The sequence below is a fragment of the Macaca thibetana genome, chromosome 20 (genome assembly GCF_024542745.1).
Source record: "Macaca thibetana thibetana isolate TM-01 chromosome 20, ASM2454274v1, whole genome shotgun sequence".
Classification (NCBI taxonomy): Eukaryota; Metazoa; Chordata; class Mammalia; order Primates; family Cercopithecidae; genus Macaca; species Macaca thibetana.
The window spans coordinates 67,996,008-68,012,980 of NC_065597.1; the positions used below are offsets into that span (position 1 = coordinate 67,996,008).

Sequence of the window (16,973 nt, forward strand, 5' to 3'; positions counted from 1 at the left end):
ACTGCCTCTGAAAAAGTAACCAGATTTTGAATGAGTATGATTTCAATCAAGCAAGGGGAGGCTGCTTGGACCAAGTCTGTTGCACTTGGAATTATCAGAGCCTTCAATTCATTTAAATTCTCCTCGATGGCAGCACACTATCGGGATTTGAAATTGTTTCTTGTTTTGGGGGGAAAGCAGGACTCCAGTTTTGGCCCCAGACAGGTAACACCTATTAAAAGGTCTTCATCATGTCTCTCCTTCCATATAGCCCCAGACAATGCTGTCTGACAACCCAGCCACAACAGTCCCTGAATCAAATAATTGTGTGCAACCAGGAGCCACAGAAAATAACAATCTTGATAATGCCAAACTCGTCTGACTTGTAGCTGTGCCTTCTGTGTTTCTCCCATCTTTATTAGAAGATTTTTTCCTGGCTAGGCGCAGTGGCTTACACCTGTAATCCCAACATTTTGGGAGGCCGAGGTGGGCAGATCAAGAGTTCAAGAGATCGAGACCATCCTGGCCAACATGATGAAACCCTGTCTCTACTAAAAATACAAAAATTAGCTGGGTGTGGCGATGTGCACCTGTAGTCCCAGTTACTTGGGAGGCTGAGGCAGAAGAATCACTTGAACCCAGGAGGTGGAGGTTGCAGTAAGCAGAGATCGCACCACTGAACTCCAGCCTGGGTATAGAACAAGACTCAGTCTCAAAAAAAAAAAAAAAAAATTTCTTTCCCTTGATGGTTGGTTTAGGGACAGCATGGCTTTCTTTGCATGCCACTAACACAAATAATCCCTTTCGAGGGCAAAATACGCACATGCACACACACAACTATTTGTCACACTTCCTTTACAAAACCCAGCACAGCATGGAAGAATGGATGCTTTTCTTACTTGCCTACTGGTGTGGTGGTCTGCAGGATTCTGGAACATGGTGAAATGTATATTTGAGATAATTACCTGGACATATGATTCAGATACAAATTAAACAAGACTAAAACTTTTTTGACCACATAGAGAACCTCTTACATGCTTACTTTTGAGGTATGGCACTTAGATTTTGAGTGAGTTATGTCATCTATCCCAGTTTAGATGTCTGGATCCAGACACTCCAAATACCATAGTTTAGAGATCTAGATCCAGTAAATGGGCAATGAATGAATATTTAATAAAGCCAATGCAAAATTCCCAGTGGAAATTCACAATGTTCTCTCCATTTCTAGAACATGAAATAAAATGTTTAAGTCAATGTTAAAAGTCAAACATTGCCCTATCCAATGTTTGTAAATGCCTCTTTGTTAATTTAAAAAAACAAAGTTATGGAGAAAAGACAGCCAACTATGGTCATTTCTAAACCCCAACACTGGAAGTTTGATTTTTTCTTTTTCCTAGTTCAACTTAAAGTTAACTCACATGTAAGAAGACCATCAATAAGGAACAGTGGAAAGGATGCAGGTTGATGTGTGGATATAGTATAAATCCTTAGTTTTTGGCATGAGGGAGACAAGAAAACCCATAGGTTCATTGTAATGAAGAGATTCCTTCTGAAGCCTTATCCAACATGAATCAAAGAAAAATCTGGTATCACTGCAACACAAATTGGATGCAGCTCATAAGCTAAAAATGAATTTCTCTCAAAACAGGGCAAGAGCTTTCGAAGAAAATACCAATTGAGCATCTTGTTGACACATCAGCATTTCCAGCTCACCCACTCTCACCCTTCAGCTAGATTTATATACAGAGCGTATTTTGAGGGAGGTTAGTGGAGTAACCATCTCATTTCTTGGGAATAAGTAGTTCTGTCCCATGGAACTCGGTGAAATGGAAGCTTTAGGGATGCAACAAGAGGCACGCTGTGGTGGTGCTCAAGTATCACGGCAAATCAACATTTTAAAACGGAAGATGTGTGGGTGTATCCACCAGCCAAATGGGCCATTTACTAAAGTGTCAACTGCTAACTGCCGGCTCCCCCTCAAAAACAAAGCCCCCACCTCCCACCTCCAATGAGCCCTGCACTCGATGTATTTACAGTGATGAGTGTGTCTTCTCTTCCTCTCTTTAACGAACATGGTGCTTACCTTCGAAAATAAACACAAATGAGATCATCTCACCAGCCAGGAAATCCCGAGAGAAGAAACACAAAACCAGTGGAAAATACTTGAGGGTTATAAACTGCATATTAAAGTTTTAGAGCTCTGGGAGAGATGGAAGAGTAGCAGATGCAAAACCCGACAGGGGGGCGGATTCTGCATCAAAGCCATAAAAATATACAACCGCTTTAATGGGCAATTATTCTTTGCATTTGTGCGCTGGTTTGAAATTGCATGAGATTGCCAGATGCCCTGGAAAAGGTGGGCATCCGAATGGATGAGGGGGGCTCTCTTTGTCCCGCTCCTCCTCTCCCTTTCTCCATAATGACACATGTCCCCACCCTTGGAAGGTTTTAAGACGGAGAGAGATTCATGCAAATTTGGGGTGAAATTGTTCTGTGGGTAATTTATGGTAGGAAATACTCACACAATTCTGGGGGTACAGATGCGCTTTCAACAGCAGGTTGATGGTTCTGCAGGATTCCCCTTGGGGGAACTCCCATTCCATGTGCTGGACCATAAATCAAGAAGGGGCGTAATAGGTAACATACTGAGGCGAAATAAACCACCAGCCATAGCTCATAGAGCAGCAATTTCAGAGGCAGGGCATCGTGCAATGAACATCACAATGAAGAGTCAAAAAACCTGATTTTTTTCCACATGGCAAAATGTGTTTCTGCCTTTTTAAGAACGAATCTCAAGGTACATCAAATTGGTTTATAACACAGAATTTACACGCAACTAGGTCACGCTCTTTAAATGGCCTTAAATGAAAATTTTAACATGATAGAGCCTGTTAAGTTCTGGCTCCAAACAAAAATGGAAAGGGTTTTCATTTTTAAAAAAAAATCCAGTAATTTCAGAGTTTGGCAAAAAAAAAAAAGGGTGGGGGAGAAAGGTTCTATCCTTTCAGTCACTAATAAAAAGACCAAAATGGCCACTTAATTTGTCGAATCTCCAGTTCTCATATCCACATACATTTATTCCTGAAACACACATTTAGGATCGACCCTTGTTTCAGTATGAAATGCATGTTGATATTAAATACTGCTGTTTAGAAGAGAATAAATCCACATTTTGGACAAACAGTTTCTTCTAGGACATCCTCATTTGAAATGCATTGAATAGGAAAACAAAAATTTCTAATTAATGTACAAGTCTAATCACCATTCTCCACATGGAAGAGTAATTTTTCACTGTTCATTTGCTTGGTTTAATCTCAACACTGACATTACAGAAACGCAATGTCCTATAAATCTCCGCTCATTTGTTTCTTTAATATTAATATTCCATTGAACTGCAGCTGCTTGTTGCTGCAGTCTATTACAACATGCAAAAGTGTCGATAAAAATATTATGAAAGGCAAGATGTGTTTCTTCCTGGCTGCGTGTGCCATTTATTTGGGGAAAGACAATAAATGACTCGTGGATTGTCCCTCGGCCTGCTGCTTGGTGGGTGATTAGTGATTAATTACCTTGCAGCAAATAGACATGGCACGAGGAAATTGACACAGCCCTGATTAATTAACTTTTTATGGGCGGTAGTTACTCACAAAACACTGCGCACCATAATTGAATCTCTTTACCTAACGTCATGGTACAAAAGTTTTAGTCAAATCCAAATTAGCCAGAAGTTTCTAGGCTGTTATAGGTCTGACTGGGATGCGTCGAAGGAATTGGCAAGAATGTGAACTTGGAGAGAGATGCGCGTTTTTGAACGTGGGTAAGAAAAGATGGTGACAATGTACTGGCCTGATTGTCCAAGCTGAATATATTGATCTAAATCTCGTTTTCAGCTAGACTTCGGGAATAAGACTGTGAGAGGCTAAAATGTCTCTTTTTCCTCCAGCCTCACTTGGCTGCATTTCAGTGGCTTTTGCAGATTCTCTTTTGTCCAGTCTCTAACAGTGAACTTGACTCCCAAATTTAGTTCTCAGTTCCAACATCGCTCCCTCCAAAGGCTTTACCTCTTCGTCTAATCTCACATCTCCTGACCCCTACAACTGTTACCAGTTACCATCATATTACCCTGTTGTTGTTTTTTTCCTTCTCGTTAGTTTATCACCTGACTTGATTTCAACTTCCTTACATCTCTCTCTAGGGATGTCCTGAGGACTCTATGTTGGTACCTACTGTGTCTCCAACACCTAGAAGATGACTGAGTACAAGGTGATCATTGATATGTGTATTGACTACAATGTACAATGACCTCAGAATGCCATAGTCCTTCAGCTACGAAAGAAAATGGGTGGCAATCCTCAAACGCGTGAGAGTTGCTAAGGAGCTGCCTGTGAGGGATGCATATTCCTAGAGAAACTCTGGGTTGGTGATGGAGTTAGTGATAAGAGATCTTGGACCGCCCTTGTCTAAAAACCCAGGCGGTGATAACCAGAGTAATTCAACCAATGATGTGATTGCAGTTGGCAAAATTCCAACCTCTGAGGCTCCATTATCAGGTGGAGAAAAATTCAATTGCATGATGATAACAGCTAGGATTTACTAGCACTTGCTAATTGCCAGACCTGGAGATTAACCCAGTAATGTCTCACAAAACCATATGAATCATGATTGTTGCTATCTTCACTTTGCTGGGGGTGGAGATGGAGGTATAGAGCAGCTCAGATACTCACCCAGGGATTTGAACCAAGGCAGCCTGACACCACAGAGCCTATGATCTTATCCATTATGCAACATAAAGGCAACCCCAGTCAGGCTCTGGAAAAAGCTTTCTGCTTTTACTCTCTCTCTCTCTCTGCTTCTTAGAGCCTCTCATTTTGGATTCCCTCCTATTGCCTGTACAAGCTGCTACATTGTCTCGCTATATCCATAGCACGTCTGAGACAGAGCCAGCCCCAATTCATCATGGACTGGGTTAATTTGCAGGGGAATCTGTTGACAGTCTCCCAGAGATCTCAATATGCTTCTTGTTGGGGGATGGGGGAGACATTGGAGGGTCTGTGTTTGTGTACCTGCCATTTCTTCTTAGATACTTATGTTCTGAGATTTTGAGATACCTGGAAAGGCATTGTTCCTTTTCTACTAATTGGATGCCGGTCATAGGGATCACCACTGATTTATGTTCCTGATAAGAGTTCAAAGGCAAGCTGTTTCCCTTTGCCACTAGGGTTTACCTCCACATCTTGATGTGGGGGGCAGGTGGTGTTCAACCCAAAAATACTGGGAATGCAGATTCTGTAGACATAGCAGGTTTGCACTAGTACAGTGTGAGTAAACTCGCAGTTGAACAGAAACCTGATTACTGTCACAATAACTAGCTCCTTATGACTAAATGCAACTAGAAATTTTTAATTTGGAAGATTGGAATGAGAAACTCATTTCAAAGCCTTGGAAGATCTGCATAAGAAACCTTCATAACATTTTGGGCTATTGCACGTTTTTCTATATATAATTACTTTTTTTAATATGTTATCAAATATCACCTTACAACTTGGGTTTGAAAATAAGTCTCCTTTTTGTGAAAATTAAAAAAAAAAAAAAGTCATCTAGGAAAATAACATTACACGCAATGAGCACACCAGGATTTAACTGTGAGCAACAAGTCTGGTGTTCCCAAAGGAGAAAAGTTCTCTAACTGAACAAATTTAAAAAGCAACAGCAAAAGACACTCACACCATTCACGCACATGAATATTCTTTGATCATGTAAAGTCTTTGTGTCTCTGAGCGAAGGCAGTAGACTTGGTGGTAACTAACTGCCATGCTGTTCCTGCTTATCTCCCAAAGTTAGTGGTTGTATCTTTCCTCACGGGTTAAAATGGCTGGATTAATCCAACATACAAGTAGTAAATGTCAAGGCTGCTAAATGTGTGGTGATACGCTTTTACTGTGCAGAAGAGGTATTTGTGATTTGCCCACTCACAGGTATTGACAATCTCCCCCTGGGGCAGGATTTTTGTAACATTTCATTTGGCAAAACGAGAATGAGTCTCAATCTTGGAGTGTTTGACTTGGCAGAACCGCAAAAGGCATTTGCGAAGGTGCTTTCTGTCCTTTGAAGGAGAAGACAAAGCCCTGAAGAGCTGAGATTTATTTTAATGTGGACGAAGCAATTTGTCATCATGTATTAGTTTAACAAAATTTGTGCTGATAACCATGTTGTCGTTTCCCAGGAAACCACAGGAAAAAAACCCAAAAAAACCCCCACAAATAACTTATATAATTACTTTATCCAGTGCATATACATACTAAAGGTTCAATTGTTAAATCATTCATGTTCTATCTAACAGCTGGCTGAAACAGCAAGCTCGGTGAATTGCCTCTCCAGGTAGGAAACAGGGCAAGTGAAATAAATTAGCTTCCTTATGCTGGGCTGGATTTCCCATGGTTCTCTTGGGCTGACGCAGCTCCTGTACATGAAGCCTTCAGAGGGGGCTGATGGTGGCTCACAGGGATGGGTACACGACTCACATGTGTTGTTCATTTCACTCCCAGCCATTGCTGTGGGGATAGCTGATCTGTCTGTCAGTGCTGAGGCCATCTGCTTTTGAGCATCAGTTTTCAGACTTTAAAAAAAAGTCCTGATCCTTGGATCAATGCCCAAAGCCAACCTGGAGGACAGGTACTGTCTGAGCCTACGGATCATCTGCCTGATATCTGAGCCAGAGCCTCCAAAACACCTACACAGAACAGACTGAGGAAGGTACCATTCAGGAATGGTCCACCAATCCAGTCACTGGACTAATGTAAACCATCCAAACCAGCTTCTTTGTTGAACTTTATTTTCTTGAGACAGGGTCTCACTCTGTTGCCCAGGCTAGAGTGCAGTGGTGTGGTTATGGCTCACTGCAATCTCAGACTCTTGGGCTCAAGTCATCCTCCCACCTCAGCCCCTCCAGTAGCTAGGAGTATAAAAGTATACCATCACATCTGGTTTGGTGGACTTTAAAAAATCCTGGAGAAGGTGGCTTCTGAGCCAGAAAAAGAAAGAGTAGCATTTGAGGAGCCGTAATGCCTCAAGCAGCCTTGAGGGACTCTGCACAGCAATCTCATTTAGTGCTCATAGGTAGGTAGTCATGGCTATTTACATGGCAAGGAAACTTGGCCAAGGTCACGGCACTAGTCTCCCATGACAGTTTACTCCCAGACTTTCCTGCATCCAGCTCTTTTCACTAAATCACGCTGTAGCTCAAGAAAAATGTTGTAAAACCACTAGTGGGAATTAGGACTTGCCAGAAAAAAAGGAAAACAATCTTTTGGAAATGTTTGAGATTCCTGCAGCAAAATACTAAGGGTAGGGATAATAGATACCCATAGATAGTTGTGACTTTGCTGTTTGCTTTCGTATGAAAACCAATTAGGCATCAAGAGCCTATGTTGCATGCAAACAAAACTCAAGGAGATAAATCTAAAACACGTGGTATGGTGTTTGGTTCTGAAACTGCATTTTCGTAACAATGCTCCCAAGTTCTCCAGTAGGGATAAACAGCTTTTGGTACACAGTTCTTTTATATAAAAACATGATTTAAGAAAATGGTGTTAGAAGCATGTGCTTACATTACTGGGTTTATATGAACTACACCAGGCTCTCTTTCCCTTCGATGAGAGGCAACCTGAGCTGCTCACGGTCTTTGCGCTGAGTAGAAGATTTATTTTGGAAGAGAAATAAGGCAAGGGAAAAAGCAGCCGCCTCAATGGTTGGACACATTTCTATCCAAGAAGGCTGGTATTTGATGAAAGAATGATTGCTCCAGCTCTTGAATTATATGAGTGCCCTTGGATTCAGCCTCTCCCTTCCTAAGCTGTTCATTCCCAGCTCTGTAGACCCAGAGAGGGCTTGGTTCAACGTACAAAGCTAGGACCCTTGGGAATGTGCACCTGCTCCATTGCATCAGCGTGTCCTCCTTTACATTCCAAGAACCAAGCAAGATCTTGCCATTGGCCCCTACAACTTACCTGCTCAGAGCTCTGAATGTAAAATGAATCCCTTTCTTTTTTTCTTTTTAATTTTAAATCCACATTAGTTTGGGGAAGCAAATAAAGGGCAGATAAGTGCTTAAAAAATAGTCTCAAAATAAGCCTCTCAAACTATCGGAGGATTTCTCTTGCCTCTGATGAGGCTGGATGAGGGTGAGTTTTGTCAAGGAGTTAAATGCAGGAGCTGCACCAGCCAGTTGATCCTCTTAAGAAAATGTGAGCATTAAAAAACACTTCTTGTCAATGCTATCACAGGACTTGGGTTTCCAGGGAATTCCCCCAGAACAATTGCCTCGCTGCCTTTCCGAAACATCTCATCTTGGCCTTGTTCTCTGGCTGTGTATGCACTGGAATCCCAGGGCAACATAGTTTATTGTTTTAATATCTGTCTGACACAAAGCAAACGCATCCTCCAGTGACTCCTTATCTGTCATATGTATTTCTGTGAAAGAAATATCAAGACAAATAAGATGTTTGGGGGCACACCACGGGATGGTAGTTTTTGCAATTGGCGGCCTTTTGCAGAAGCAAGACACCCATCTGAAAAAGATGAAAGCCGCCATTCTGCATTGAGATTAATAACTAAAGCAACGACAGAGAGCTGCATAGCAGCTGCCTGAAACGTGGCTGCCTCTTTGCAGAACTTTCCCTTTACACAACTGGGGGGTGAGACATTCAACTGGTGGCTTTAATTTTTTCTTAGAAATGGTTAAAAAGGACAAACATCAAAGTGGGTTATGATTATTACTCAGCCAAAGAAACAACACACGGATGAAGAAAGTTGGGGGGCGGCGGGGGGGCGGGTAGTGGTTGCAGGGATTAAAAGTACAAACGAACCTATTCTGAGTACTGTGATCCAGGTGGAATAACTACGTTAAGATCATAGCTGGTAAAAGCCTCTTTAGAAATGATCTGTTAATCAAATGTGCTGGGTCACGGGAAAAGCTGAGCAGATGGAGAAAAAGCAGAGATGGTGCTTCAGTGATGGAAAAAAGAATGATTTCTAGAGTTTACCATTGGTGGGTGGGTGGTAGCTGGATAATTCTGCAATGATTTGTTCATCAAATAGATATGTGCTATGAGTGAGGTGGCAGGGAGAGCATGGCACCTAGTAGGTGTCTCAAAACACCTCAATCCATGGGTTTGGTGAAGCAAATAGGATCTCAGTAGCAAAGGGCATCTGTCTACAGTGCTGAATAATGGTGAAAATGAGGACATTTAATTCACCTACTGAGAGGCACCCCAATGGCAGTGCTAACAGTGGTTGTCTCCTGTTGGGTGTTACCTCCCAAATATCCCTAGGAGCATTGTGTTTGAAATTCTGAAACCTCAACATTATATATATTTTTCTATTATGTGTCCCTGGCAAGAAGATAGATATAATAGAAGACAACTTGAGACTATCTTCATAGCATATTTTCAGGAAGTAGAATTGTACCTGGCATATGGAAAAAAATTCAATAAAGATTGGTTGAATGAAGTAACGTCTTTCAACCCCCTCCCCAATCAAAGGATTAAAAACTAGAAGGAATTATCTCTGAGAAAATGATGAAGAGGACACAGGTAGGCTGCCACCATAATGCTGAACCATAGCAAAAGGAAAGCATTGTCTGATTCCTTGATCGGAAGGGTCCAGCCCAGAGGATCTTTTACAGCCAGCATTGTTGAAAGTGTGGGGATGGAAATGGAAACAGTTCAGACAGAAGATTCTGGGTAAGACAGTGGAGTCTTCACATTTTGCCCAAGGAAATTGGGGCAGATCTTAGACTAATGGCAACAGAATTCAGCCTCTGAAACCAGATTTGTTCATTGTGTAAGCACAACTAACAACCAGTTCCTTGTATCTTGATTAAATATAACTCAAGATCATTTTGTATTATTTAAATCAAGATCAACTAGTATCTTGATCTTAATAGGTACCAAGAGAAAGGGTACCTATTTTTTACGTACTACTTTACATCATTTAAAATGTGATAAAATGGGCCAGGCAGGGTGGCTCAAACCTGTAATCCCAGCACTTTGGGAGGCCGAAGTGGGCGGATCACCTGAGGTCAGGAGTTTAAGACTAGCCTGGCCAATATGGTGAAACCCTGTCTCTACTAAAAATACAAAAAAAAAAAAAAAAAAAAAAAAAAAAACCAGGCGTGGTGGCACACACCTGTAGTTCTAGCTACTGAGGAGGCTGAGGCAGGAGAATTGCTTGAACCCGGGAGGTGGAGGTTGCAGTGAGCCGAGATCACGCCATAGCACTCCAGCCTGGGCATCATAGCGAGACTCTGTCTCAAAAAAAAAAAAAGAAAAAACAATGTGATAAAATGCTACAAAGTGCAAAAGGTACACGAGAGTGCACACTTAAAAGAATTTTCCTTCTTATTTCCACCCCCAAGCAGCCAGCTACCATGTTCTGCCCTTTCAAGTGAGAATGAGGGCCTGACAAAGAGATTGAGCCTGAGGGCCATAGTTTACCAATCTGGTTTAAAGACTGTTCTTGTAAATAAAGTTTTATTGGAACACAGCCACACGTTTTCATTCATGTTTCAACCTTAGAAGTCCATGGCTATATGTATAGTAGTCTATGGCTACTTTCAAGCTACAACAAGAGTTGAGTCTCTGCAACAGAGGCCAGATGGCCTGTAAAGCTGAAAATATTAATACTATCCAGTCTTTTAAATAATTTTGCTAAGCCCTAGTCAGACATATCAAAGAGGGAAAAGCTGCCTCTTCAAACTCGATGGGATGGGGAGGAGATAGCACAACCTTGGCCCAAGTAGAGATGCTGGACAGCTGCTGAGAAGTTCTGTATGACCACTCCCTGCTCAGCCATTTCTTGGAGTCCATCCTGTTTCCAGCCTCTGAGGGAAAGTTCAGAGAGTAGTGAAGAGAGGGAGGCTTGGGATTTAAACAGGCTTGGTTCAAAGCTGATCTAGCTGGGTGATCTTGGACAAGCTTCTTAAGGCCCCCAAGCCTAAATTTCCTCCCGAGAAAAGGTAGCATAATTAATCATACTGTCCTATAGTTTCTTCTTAAGTAAGAAAGCTAATGAGAAGGGCTTAGCAGAATGCCTGACATATAGTGAGTGCCCAATAGCCATTAGTTATGATTATGGATACCATGATTTCAGGGCTGGAACAAAGTTAACAGGCGTTCACTGAAGTTGTAGAACTTAAGTGGGGGGTGGAAGGGAGGAAACACCAAAAAAACTCTGTAATGAAGATAAATCATGTTTTAATGCAATCTTTTAACACCCAAATTATTCTTTAAATCCACGATGAACAGACCATCAAAATTTAAATACAGTGCTGGACTAAACCAGATGGGATTTTTAAGGCTCCAAAAGGAAAAATTAATAAAACTTACTCTGTCTTGATATTCTGTTAATCACGGATCTTTTTCTATTACTTTAGATTTTTAAAAATACTGCATTAAAATGCTATTTATGAGGAGTCTGGGTACCCCTTTACTCTTTGAAGTGAGCACCTCACTTGCTTATGCTAGTTCCAGAGCTAGTTATTTTTAAGCATCCCTCCATAAAATACTAGAAAAATATCTAGGAGGAAAGGGAGAAACTGTCAGTTACTGACAAGTGAGGGAAAAAGAAGACACAGTTCTTTACACCAATGTGTCAGTAACACAATGACCTGTATGTGTACTTTCTATTAACTGAGTCCAGCCCACTGACATTTTCTGTATTGTGCAGAAGAAAGAGGAAGCCATAAATTAACTTAGGTCCTTACTTTAATTACAGAAACCCATGGAAGTTCTATCAATTATCCAAAAGAAAAATAGTGCAGGCCTGATTTATGTATGTTTCTGCCACTTAAATCATTGTTTTATGAATTCCACACAATTACTTCCATAAAATCTGCAGTCAATATATCAGTTAAAACTATGCTCCTACCACTTGCCCTTGAGTTTCACAGAATTGAATAAATGAGGAATTGATTTTGCCTTTTGATAACATTCAGGTTCCCGAGCATTTGCCCATGTTATCTTTTTTTGAGGAGGGAGGGGTATCAAGGTGAAAATTTCAGGGGAAATGATCATTAATCTTTCGTTAACTTTAGGATTTGTCCTGACGTGGATCTAATGTTCAACTCTGGCTTTCATGGAACTGTAGAAAACACACTCAATGACATAGATAAGCAAATGGAACCATAAGGAAATATCTTCTGGAAAACAGTTTTCTAGCCCTTAACAAATAAAACTGACATCTCTGTATCAACGGGCTTGCTATGGACTGAATTATGTCCATATCAGGATCTGTGATATCAGGATCTGTGATAGCTTGCTTTGCTAATCTGAATCAGAAGGGAACTTTTTCATTCATGGAACCAATGATTTACCTTTTGATATGTCAACTAATGAAACTGAAATTCATGTTTTAATTTGGAAGAGATGTGGTATGTTCTTTACCTTCTTGTTTCTGCCTGGTGCCAATTTTGATGTTGGGCATTCGCCATATGTGAAACAGCACTGACACTAATACAGCTAGCACGTTTCCCGTGGAGGAAAGGAACAGGCTGACCGCTGGCCTTCGGAATGGGGTGGACAGTCCACATGTCAGCAGCTCTGCCCGTTTCACTAAGCCTTTCTGTTAAGGGGTTGCATTGTTTCTGTTGAAAGCCTATTGAAAAATACTAATTGCAAATGTTTTCCATTTGATACTAGGTGATGTTGCTTAATTCTCTAGAGTTTTGTTCTTTCTTCATTTAAGTCGTATAGAAAGCGAGCCCATTTTATACTCTGGATGAGAGTAGTTTATTACGACGTGTAAGAGGACGCATGATGACCTGTGACACAATTTGAACTAGGGTTTTAAACCCGCATGAAGTTCGGGGTGAGGGAGAAAAACTGGAGTCATTTGGGGTCCGATGGAACACTCTAAGGAATTAGATTGTATGGAAACAAAGTTTTGAGTGAAAAATCTTTCTCTTAATACTTTCATGTGTCCTGGGTCACATTATTAGGATGATCCACTTAATGGGGGGGGGGGGGGGGCGGGAAGCTCACCATTATGCAAAAATGCATCCGCAAAAGCAGATAACTTCAGTAGGAATTATTTTCATTACAGACTAACCCAGCAGGGTTCCTTTAAAAACCATCTCCCCTACTGAATCTAAGGGTGTTATTTACAGATGATTAGCTATTTGGCTAGGAAGAGGTACAATTTAAGTCTTAAAAAATCTAAGGCCAGTTAAAGATCCACGGAGGAAAAAAAATGCATAAAAACCAAAAACAAAACTCCAGAGTTATCTTGTAAGTCAGTAGACACATAGGATCCAACATAACCAAAGGGTAATTTACACACACCTTTCTTCAGGAGCACAGCTGTTAAACAAATGAGGAACACACACATTTTCAACTTAAAAAACAAGAGCATCCTACATGATTGCTGAGAAAGTATGGTAGCCTCAGCTTGCAGGGCAATGGTTGGATTCCTAGAGAAAAAGTCTGCACCCATCAGAGCTCAAAGACAAAATATGTGAGTCTCAGCCCTGTGCAAATCGAACCTGTTAGGAGGAGAACAATCCTGGATGACCATGAATATAACTCTGTGTGTGTGTGTGTGTGTGTGTGTGTGTGCGCGCGCGCGCGCGCGCACAGGCCTGCATGCAAACATGACCCTTTATGTGCTGGCTGACCTGTTGCAGGAAATGGGGAATGGCTCTATACTGGAATATGCATCTAATCCGGAAGAGAAAAACGTAAGGGAATGTTGCAATGTCAGCAGTCCACAAACAGCTTAGACCAAAAAGCCATAAAGGAGAAAGGACACCGCAGCAATGTATCTTAGGGATGTGCAGACAAACTTAACATTCAACACCAATGCACAGCCTGTACATAGAAATAACTGAAGGCCCCTCTGTCTACCCAACTGGAGATGGAGAGGTCTCAGAGTCGGTCACCATTACAAAATACTAATCGAGCTTGACAATCTGAAGACCCTTGCTTAAGCATTGACAAGTAAAGATTCTTAATGTAAGAAAATAGTTATGCACATGTACCCTACAACTTAAAGTATAATAATAATAAATAAATTAAAAAAAATAGTTTTTGTTTTGCTTTTTAATGGGGAAGTAAAATTAGCTATTTTCTTTAAAACTGCTGTATCAACAGGCATTTATTTTAATATTTTTGAAAAATTGCTATGAACCTAAGTTCTCAAGAATAGGGGAAGAGGTTAAAATATAACATGAAACAACAGAATACTATGGGGCCATTAACATATTTTTATAAAAAGCACATGGCATGATATAAAATGTGCAGGTAATATGACTGATACAATTTAGAAATGAAGGATTGTTGGATGCACATTATACAATTTCCATAATTGTAAATTTTTACTTTAAACATAGAAAAAAGTAGCTACACACAGTGCAGTGATACTGTATTTTTAATACTGAAATTGACTCTTTAAATTGGGGAACAGTACACTTCTTCTGTAAAGAGCCAGACTGTTAAAATGTTAGGCTTTGCAGGCCACCTAGGTCTCTGGCACATTCTTCGGTTTTGTTTTGTTTTTTCAATCCTTGGAAAATCTACAAACCATTCTTAGTTCATAAGCCTTGTAACACAGGCCACGGGCTCGGTTGGGTAATCTCTGCTTTAGATGGTTTCATTTTCTCTGTATGCTTTGACTATTTTATTATGGAGAACTTGGGAAATATTTTCATGGCAAAGTGAAAGATGCTTCCCCGGTTCACTTTAGAACAGCTATACCAATTCAAACTAGTACACTTTTGGAGTTTTGTTCACTTCTGTAAAGAAAATTGAAATATATATATGTTATATCATCATATAAAGCCATACTGTCCAATATGGTAACCATTAGCCCTATATGGCTAATAAATGCAACATAAAAATGAGTGCCTCAGTTCCATCAACACTGTGCTGGATAGCATCAAGATTTTATCCCAGACACTTATATAGGGCTGCAGTGTTAGACCCAGCCCTATGGTAAGTTTTGGCACACCAACTCTCCTTCAGAAAATAATACAGAGAAGGAAGACCAGGTAAATGGAACAGTGATCAGATTTAGTCAAATGGACTCAGAAAGGCAGCTGAAGGTTGAATAATTTTCCCAGGTTCAGAAAACAAATCTGTTACACACTGGCTCTGGGATTGCCCTCCATTTCCTCAGTTGTAAAGCAACCATTGTGATACCTACCTGGTGCTGGTTTTGAGAGGAAAACACAAGGCTAGACATGTGAAAATGTGTAGTAGCATTACAATTTCAGGAGACACATGCACACACATTTACACTGGCCCCAAGGAGGCCCTTCTGAATTTGTGGTCACAAATTCAGAAAGAACCACTTCTTGCCAGTATGGTTAGATTTGGGCTTCTTGGGAGGCACAGAAAAATGTCTTCCATTTAATTAATGCCAAAATTGCCATTAAAGATTATACTCTGGGCCAGGCATGGTGGCTCATGCCTGTAATCCCAGTACTTTGGGGGGTTGAGGTGGGTGGATCATCATCTGAGGTCAGGAGTTCGAGACTAGCCTGGCCAAGATGGGGAAATCTCGTCTCTACTAAAAATACAAAAATTAGTGGGAGTGGTGGTGCATGCCCATAATCCTGGCTGCTTGGGAGGCTGAGTCATGAGAATTGCTTGAGCCCGGGAGGCAGCAGTTGCTTTGGGATGAGATGGCACCACTGCACTCCAGCCTGGGTAACAGAGCGAGACTGAGTCTCAAAATCAACAACAACAACAAACCTAATTGTGAGAAACAACTGGCCGTCAGACGTCCTGAATACTTCAGACCCTTGGGTGTGTCACATGATATTTTTGGTTCCCTGTGACTGTGGTAACCTTTGCCCCAACAGTGAGGAGGTTGCTTTTCCTCAGCTTCACAATTTAGGAAATGAAGATGTTTGGCTTTGGCATGACGGTGAGGATTCTCCGGTGTCTTATCCCTCAAGCCTGGTATTCTTGCTCTCCTCCCCAGCCTTGCCTTTTACAACTACTCTGAGAAGCAGCCCCCAACCCTACTCCAGGCACCCAGACTCATTTTTAAGCACTGACCCTAAAGACAACTCATTCAGCAGTTATGGGAACTTCACAGGATTTACACACATTGTATAGAACACGTGATAAAGTTTCAGCTGTGGCTGGAAGACTCTTTCAGAAGGGGTATACCCTCTGGGAGAAAATGGCAGAGTCAGTGGTAACTTTAATTCTTCTGCCTGCTCTGGGAATTGGGGTTGAGGGTAGGGCATCCTTCAACCCAGAGCATCCATCCGAGGCAGAGAAATCTTCGGTTCTTCTACGTCAACATTGCGATCTACTTCCTGTATTTTGGGTCTCTTCCCTCCAGGACCTGATGGCTAGACTTACCTATGTTTACAAGTGCCCCAACTTTTTAAAAGACAATTATTTAGTGTTGCTGCCCCTGCACTTGATTAAATGAGGGGGGAACCACATTTCTCTCTCTGCTCCTCCTCCTCCTCCTCCTCCTGCTGCTGCTCCTCCTGCTCCACCACCTCCTCCTGCTGCTGCTCCTCCTGCACCTCCTCCTCCTGGTTCTGCTCCTCCTCCTGCTCCTGTTCCTCCTTATTGGAATTACACAGCAAAGGACAGAACAGCCTAGGAAATAAGTGACTAGCTGCACCGTGAGACAACTGTGTACAAGAATTCTGCTGGTCAAGCATCTTTTGCTAGGCAACAGTGCCTTTTGGGTGGCCTGTATATGCTATTTAAACTATTTTTACATTAATTTGCAAAGCTATGATAGAAGGCAGGCAATAAGCTAGAGCTTCCCACCCTCCCATGCCCCTCCCCACCAACCCCATGCCCACATTCCCAACCGTTGGGACCCAATCCTGATGGATCTAACAAAGAATGTCCAGGACATCTGGGAAGTGGCATGGGAGACAGAGACATGCTTATGAAAATTAACTTCACCTCAGAGACAGCCACAGAGAGGGAGGGGCAGAGGGAGGGGGAGAGCACTTACATGGCAGG

The 16,973-nt window shown here is 41.5% G+C and overlaps 1 protein-coding gene across 15 annotated transcripts in view; it reads right to left on the reverse strand.

Annotated features, from left to right (window-relative positions):
* The window catches only part of RBFOX1 (RNA binding fox-1 homolog 1), a 2,487,135-nt gene that overhangs the window by 64,788 nt on the left and 2,405,374 nt on the right, over positions 1 to 16,973 (reverse strand). The gene's annotated exons all lie outside the window — the stretch shown is intronic.